We start from the raw sequence: 8,509 nt of genomic DNA on the forward strand, positions 1-8,509 counted from the left end.
AGAATCCGACATTCTAAACATCGACACATACAGTAGTACTGCACTATGATGCAAAGCAACTTCACTTGCATTTGTAGGGTACTAAAAATGTGCGCAGCAGCTAACCAAAGTGCAGTATGTTCTCCCGCCATGGTTTTGAAAATCACACATCTGCTGCATCTAAAGGCCCACGCCTTATACGACTATCACTCTACACGCCCCCTGTTCCCCAGTTCCCCTGTTCCCCTCCTGGCTCCCCAAAATGCTGGATCATGTGGACAGATCTGCAGGCCGGCAAATTTTCACCTCGTTTTTAGACACACGATGTAGCAAAAAGATGTCTTCCCTTCCCGCAAATTTTTGCGTGATCTCAGAGTGAAAGGGGCTAATAAAGACCAACCAGCCATATTATCCTTCATGCGATGGAATCCTGTTCAGGGTGCAAAGAATACAAATGGCACAGGCGGAGGCCACTGGACACTGGGCCCTTGGTGGACTACTGAGCCACGCGGGTGGAGATTAATGCCAAAGTGAAATGCAGATAGAGACTGGGGGGCCCTATGACACACAGTGAAGACCTCGCTATATGTGTGTGTGTGTGTGTGTGTGTGTGTGTGTGTGTGTGTGTGTGTGTGTGTGTGTGTGTGTGTGTGTGTGTGTGTGACGTCACTTATACTGATGCTGAATCACTGTAGGAACGGTTTTATGACATTCCTCACCACCCCTACCATCTCTCTTCTCTTGCAGAGCCTTGTTGGACATCTGCCAGTGTATTGTTGGACATCTGCCAGTGCAAGTTTACATTTGTATAGGTAGTGTAGTGTGTGAATGAGGTAGGTGTGTATACAGTTATGTATGTATGTGCTAATGTGCTCATGTATATGTGTGTGTGTGTGGGTGTGTGGGTGTGTGGTGTGTGTATCCATTGTATGTTTGTCTGATGGTTGTGATGCATACACACACACACACACACACACACACACACACACACACACACACACGCGCACACACACACACACGCACACACAAACACAAACTCACACACACACACACACACACACACACACATTCTTTTTTTCTGTCTCTTTTGCTTTCCCACTCTCCACCTTTCTCTCCCACTCTCTTTCTCTCATAATCACATTAGTGAGTGTGTGTGTGTGTGTGAGTGAGTGTGTGTGTGTGTGAGTGAGTGAGTGAGTGAGTGAGTGAGTGAGTGAATACGTGAGAGAGAGAGTGAGAGAGAGAGTGCGTGTGGAGGTATCTACATGGTTATGTGGGTGAGTGTATTCTTGTTTGTATCTGTGTGTGTGTGTGTCTTTCAGAGAGATTGAGAGATTAAAAAGGGCAATGTAACACTGTAACAAGATGAAAAACAGACTAAGTCTGTCTAAGTGTAGAGAAACAGTATTTGAGCTGACCCTGACCCAGTCAGACCGAAACATAATGAACAGAGTGGACGATGAAAGAAGATCAGAGAGAGACGGAGAGAGTAAGTGAAACAGATCAATAAAGGGAGTGAAGAAAAGAGAGCAACTCCATGTATGGGAGAAAGAGAAAAAAATGTTAATGAGACATGAGAAACTAGGGGCAGTGAGCTCACACACACACACAGCAAGCAGTCATTTTTGTGCTGGTTAGATGCATTGCTCAAGGGCACAATCTACAGCTGTAGATTTCGACGTTGGAGACCGCTGTTCAATCACTCCCTCAACCCATATTTCTCCTGCCGGTCAGGGGATCGAACTGTTGATCCTTTGGTCACAAGTCCAATTCTCTAACCATTAGGCCACAGCTTAGAGCAGAGCAGAGCAGAGCAGAGCGAGAGAGAGAGAGAGAGAGAGAGAGGAGAGAGAGAGAGAGAGAGAGAGAGAGAGAGAGAGAGAGAGAGAGAGAGAGAGAGAGAGAGAGAGAGGAGAGAGAGAGAGAGAGAGAGAGAGGAGAGAGAGAGAGAGAGAGAGAGAGAGAGAGAGAGAGAGAGAGAGAGAGAGAGAGAGAGAGAATGTCTGCAGAGGGAGAGTGTCCTCTAGTATTTTTTGGAGAGCGACACTCATTCATCTCGCTCCATACTCCTGATTCTGTGGTCTGTTCTCCCCATCGCTGGACAATCACCATTATTTATTCATTTCTCTCGTAGTGAGCCGCCGGCACCACAGGCCGCCTGGCGGGCATAAAACCACAGCCCCGGGGCCAAACGACAGGGGTGACACTGGACTGACGGCACATATTTACTGCCCAAGGTCCTCCTCAAGGGCTCTGGGCCCGAGCCATAAAGAAGACGGACAGGCCTCCCAGTGCCCGCTCTCTCTGCTCCACTGCCTGACGGCTGACAAGGTCAAAGATGGGGTGCACTCCTGACACGTGGTCATGTGATCACAGCCACACATACAGTATAGAGGAGTATAGACTGTATAGAATGTGTAAATTAGAAATGGGGTATACTTGATGTGTGAGTGCACCTATGTTATGTGTAAAATGTTAGCAGTAATCAGTGACGTCTACATAATAGTTGCTGAGTATACTATTAAAGGCATATAGCACACTGTCACATGATCAGTGTCCCACACACAGTATGGAGGGCTGGACTGTTACATGTATGAATCAGAAAAGGAGACGATGAACATGTGTGTGCGTTTACATGTGTTAACATGTTATGACTGATCAGAGAGGACTACATCATAGAGTCCAGTGTGAGAGGCATGTAGCCCCATGCATATTAGTTGGCTCAGGCATACAGGTTTGGCATAAAGACATAGAGATACCATACATAGTAAATGGCTTTGGCATACAGGCCATGCAGAGTACTTGGCTCTGATATATAGGTTATGAATAGTAAATGGTGATAGCATACAGGCCATGGACAATTGTCTCTAGTGTTTATCTCTCTAATCTGAGTTTGTCTGCTATACGTGGGCCAGTAAAGAAATTCATTCATATTTATGTATTATATAATTACTATTAGTAACCCTGTAAGCTGAGCACCCATTACCAGTGTCTACTTGGTTTTGGAATTTGTAATTTTGTGATATTTTCTTTTATATCTAATTTCTTTAACATTAACATTAATTTACATCAGTGGATACCAAATAAGCATAAATTCCCAAAGTCGGATTTCACTTATGTTAAGAGATGTTTTGAAAGCCAAAAGTACCAGAGCTACTCAATGTCTCTATACAGCTTAGCATCCCTTGAGATGGACAAGATCAATGTTTGCTGTGGACGAGGTGTAAAATATGTATGAGTTCAGATTCCAGAGGAGACAGTTGGGCCCAGTTAAGTACTGTTGCCCCTCAATGGTGCATCAGAAGAAGTGGGACCTGTGTTGACAGATATTCCGAATGCGCTCCTCTCTCAAACAGACACTGAGAGCTAAATCATTCATGAGCAGGAGGACTGAATTAGGCGATTTCAGAGGCTCATTTGTGAGCGAACTTGAGCCGTGACACAGACTTCAGCCAATTAATCATTGAGTGGCTACAAGGCCGTGCAAACATTACAGCCCGCTTGATAAAACAGTTTCGAAAACTATGTGTCGTGATGCCTGCACAGGTATGTGACAAGAAAAATCCATACTGAGTTTCCATTGTCCTTGATATTAACTATTGGCTGAAATTGTAGGCTATTTAAATCACATTTAATGAAATCTGCAGTCATAGTTGTTTCACTTTTGCCCAGCTACATGCTGTTATTATTGGTCAGGGAGTGTTACCCTCACATGCAACTGACCAATCACAACAGGATGCACAACAACATAGTTACAAAATGTTATCCTGAAAGGTATAGAAAGGAACTGGAGAAATATTTTAAAAGGATACTTAACCATGAACTTCACCCACCCCATTGTGTCATGCTGAATAGAAAAAGCAGACTGGTGGTAGGCTACAATCAATACTTGGTTCAAACATAGCCTGCCAACATTAATGTTATGTTTTAAAATACCAAATTTTTTTGCGGGGTGGGTGGTGGGGAAAACAAAAAACCTGTTATTTTGCAACTTATGAGATTGTGGTGTGTGTTGTAAGATTTTCCTATAGTAAATATGTGAGCCATGGTACTCAAGAGAAAAGAGTTTGGAAAACACTGATCTACAGTAATGATCCAGTTATTATTAAAGTAGAAGACAGATAAGACAGACAGAGGGACAAAACCCCTAATCTAACAGCTAGAACCCTTACCACACACACACACCACACCACACACACACACACACACACACACACACACACACACACACACACCACACACACCACACACACTACTATCATACCTTCACAGTAACTCTGACAAAAGCATCTGCTAAATAACTGCATGCCTCCCAATCTCGGCTACTCCTCGAGGTGTCTATTTGGGTCATTTTATTTAGCCAAACAGCCCCCGCGGCACACAGCCAGCCCGATTAATCTTGGACAGCGTGGGGGCAAGCGGGGCAAAATGTGCTCCTGTCCTGTTTTGACTCCCCTCGTTAATGCTGCTCCCCTCGTTAATGCTGCTCCCCTCGTTAATGCTGCTCCCCTCGTCAGAGCACGGGGGCAGAACGGCTGCCATGGCACCACAAAACAGTGAGCTCACAGCAACACTGGGCGTGGCACTGTGCTTCTGTTCGACTAAGTAAGCCTCAGAGACTGGAATCGTGTGAGTGTACTGTATGTGTGTGTGTGTGTGGGGGGGGGGGGGGTATGTATATGTGTATGGGTGTGTGTGTGTGGTTATGTCTGTGTATGTGTGCTTGAGTGTGTGTGGATGCATGTGTGTGTGTGTGTGTGTGTGTGTGTGTGTTTGTGTGTGTGTCTGTGTGTGTGTTTGCACTTGAGTATGCCAGACGTGTGTCTTCTTAGGGCTTCTTAGCCATGTTAAGCATTGCGCTCTCTACTACAGTCAGCCTGGCTTTCGACGTCAGACGCGTTTGCTCAGCTTCCGAGCTGGCAGAAAAGGGTGTGTGTGTGTGTTTCCGCTCTGGGGGAGTGTGGTGAGTGGAGCGCTGTCACTCGCCTCCTGTTAGTGGCGAAACGGATGCATTCATGCTGAACGTAAACGAGCGAGGCAGGCAACGAGGCCCTGACAGTTTGATTGAGGCGCCCTGTGCACCTGTGTGACGAAGATTTTAATTGTAACCTGTTAACACACACGCTGGCACCAGAAGGGATGCCGAACCAAAAACACATGCTTATACACAAGCACGCATACTCACAAACACACACACACACACACACACACACACACACACACACACACAGGCAAACAAAGGTATATATATATATACAAGCAAGGAACATGCTCAAGACTACCACCACACACAATCACACACTAGGATAGCGTGTCTGTCGTAATGTCTGTCACACACACACACACACACACACAGCCATTCTCAACTTCCTTTAAACATACTGTATCTGTACCCCCTCTCCGATAACATCAGGATCGTTTAGTGATGCCTGAGAAGAAAACCTAATCCCCACTCTAAGAGCTCAGTACCAGATCAGTCTAATGGCCCACAGCTTTTGGGCTTAAGTCCACACAATTACTGTACGTCCACAACAAACACTAGCACACCACTAATGAATGATTAGCTATTGGGCTAATGACTGAAAATGTCCAATTATATGGTGATTACAGAAAGGACAATTTACTACAGTCCAATCTCTAAAAGTTAAAAGGAGGAGAGGATGAGTACATTTTCCCTTACCATTACAGTATATAAGTGTTAACAACAGCACATCTGGGTCTGTGTATGTGCATGAGTTTTACGTGTGTGTGCGTGTGTGTGTGTATGTCTGTTTGTCTTTGTGGGTGTGTGTATGTGCATGATGTTCATGTATGTGTGTGTGTGTTTGTGTGTGTGTGTGTGTGTGTGTGTGTGTGTGTGTGTGTGTGTGTGTGTGTATGTGTGTTTGTCTGTACTGGTGCGTGTGTGTGTGTATGAGACAGAGAGACATGATCTCATAGCATACTATAGACCGAGGAGCATGACACATTACTTCTGTCCCACTAGATCCAATGACCTTTCTGCCAGTCTGAGTTCGAGCAGCAGGAATGGTTAGCTCTGTGTGTGTGTGTGTGTGTGTGTGTGTGTGTGTGTGTGTGTGTGTGTGTGTGTGTGTGTGTGTGTGTGTGTGTGTGTGTGTGCTTTGTCCAACTCATTTGAAGGTATGAGCGCAGATAACAACTCTTTGTGGGGGTGAAATGGAGTGGACGTTTCCTCCAGCACTGATTAGGCAGAGGCTGGACTCCAACGCAGAGCAGACACCCCCCACTCCTTAATTGCCTACTTGCTGTGAACTAAATAGAGTTGTTAAAGTGGAAAAGGGTATGGGAAAAAAAGTAAAAGTGATGAAAAGAGAGAGAGAGAGGGAATAAGAGAGAGAGAGAGAGAGAGAGAGAGAGAGAGAGAGAGAGAGTGGTGTGTGTGTCTGTGTGTGTGAGAGAGAGAGAGCATTTCTTTGGGAGTGCCTGTGTGTGCCTGTCTGTTGTTGTGTGTCATCTGTGTGTTTAAGTGTGTGTGTGGGTGGTGTGTGTGTGTGGTGTGTGTGTGTGTGTGTGGTGTGTGTGTGTGTGTACGTGTGTGTGTGTGTGTGCACTATACATTTTCACCACAAGGAATGAAGCCAGAGTACAGGGTGTCCATGCCCTTCCCTCTTCCTATATCTCCGTCTCAGCCCACTAAAGCCCATGACACAGAGCCATGTCCATCGGACTTGTCTCCTACAGCCTGACTGGTGTGCAAGTCAATAGAAAGGATGTTTCATCTATCTAAGCTTCATGGTGAAGTGATTCTAATGATTGGGCTTTGTGCTCCGTCGATGTCTCTGCAGCTTCTGCATTACTTACTTATTCCTTGTAATCATCTGCATCCACTGGCAGTGCAGTTGAAACTGAATTTTTATTTCAGCTTGAAGCATCATCTACAGCAGCCTCTTAAACGATACAGTAAAAGTTATGCACTCAGTTATGCAATCCATCAGTGATGTAAACCTCACCGTACATTTTGTTTTAAATGCTCTGAGCCTTTGAACATGTCTCACCACATGTTAAGCTATCATGGAACTACTAAGCTATCAGCTGCTACAGTACATACATTTCAGAGTAAGCATGAAAGATTTAAGCACGCTCTCCTTCGACATCTCATTCAGAACATTTGCGAGTGCCGTAACATAGTAACAATGCATATTTCATAAAACGGAGGGGGACGTATGAACTCTGGGAGAACGTCGGCGTGTAACCTAAATGTGTCATTTGGAACACGTTCATCTCCCTAAAGTGCTGATGACGGCCCCGGATACGTCTTAACCGTTTGCGGATAATTGTGCTCCGGTGTCCCAGTAGGAGATTAGCCAATGAGTGTGCTAGCACTTTTTAAGCAGGGCTACGGCAGACGGTGGCGTGGTGTTGGGTAAATGGCGGAGCTGTTGGACACATCCAGCGTGGGGTTATATAAATCCTTCAATAATTCATGGCAAGGCTTCAGAGAGAGGCAACAGCACAAGCACATATAGGGGAGGCAACAGAGGCTAATGCACACTCTCTCTCTCTTGCACACTCTCTCTCTTGCACACTCTCTCTTTCTCTTGCACACTCTCTCTCATACACATCCTCTCTTGCACACTCTCTCTCTCTCTTGCACACTCTCTCTCTCGTGCACACTCTCTCTCATACACATCCTCTCTTGCACACTCTCTCTCTCTCTTGCACACTCTCTCTCTCGTGCACACTCTCTCTCATACACATCCTCTCTTGCACACTCTCTCTCTCTCTTGCACACTCTCTCTCTCGTGCACACTCTCTTCATACACATCCTCTCTTGCACACTCTCTCTCTCTTGCATCCTCTCTCATACACATCCTCTCTTGCACTCCTCTCTCTCTCTTGCACACTCTCTCTCTCGTGCATCCTCTCTCTCATACACATCCTCTCTTGCACACTCTCTCTCTCGTGCACACTCTCTCTCATACACATCCTCTCTTGCACACTCTCTCTCTCTTGCATCCTCTCTCTCATACACATCCTCTCTTGCACTCCCTCTCTCTCTCTTGCACACTCTCTCTCTCGTGCATCCTCTCTCTCATACACATCCTCTCTTGCACACTCTCTCTCACTCTTGCACACTCTCTCTCTCGTGCACACTCTCTCTCATACACATCCTTTCTTGCACACTCTCTCTCTCTTGCATCCTCTCTCTCATACACATCCTCTCTTGCACTCCCTCTCTCTCTCTTGCACACTCTCTCTGTCTTGCATCCTCTCTCTCATACACATCCTCTCTTGCACTCCCTCTCTCTATCTTGCACACTCATTCTCTCTCACGCATCCTCTCTCCGAATATACATCCTCTCTTGCACTCCCTCTCTCTTCTCTTATGCAGTCCTCTTTTTATTCCGTATCCTGTGCTTTTTCACAGAGCAGAAAGAATCTCTTAAATGAGCTTCACTTGTGCAAAACACAGAAAAGAGAGACAGCGCAGAGAAGACTCACTGAATGCAAAGATTAAAAGAATATGTGTTTCTGCTTGCATACTTCACCTCCTCTTTCCCTTAAACCT

General features: G+C 45.6%; 1 protein-coding gene across 6 annotated transcripts in view; it reads right to left on the reverse strand.

Moving 5' to 3' along the window:
- The window catches only part of ctnnd2a (catenin (cadherin-associated protein), delta 2a), a 295,331-nt gene that overhangs the window by 166,694 nt on the left and 120,128 nt on the right, over positions 1–8,509 (reverse strand). The gene's annotated exons all lie outside the window — the stretch shown is intronic.

This window comes from Alosa sapidissima, chromosome 17 (assembly GCF_018492685.1).
Source record: "Alosa sapidissima isolate fAloSap1 chromosome 17, fAloSap1.pri, whole genome shotgun sequence".
Lineage (NCBI taxonomy): Eukaryota > Metazoa > Chordata > Actinopteri > Clupeiformes > Clupeidae > Alosa > Alosa sapidissima.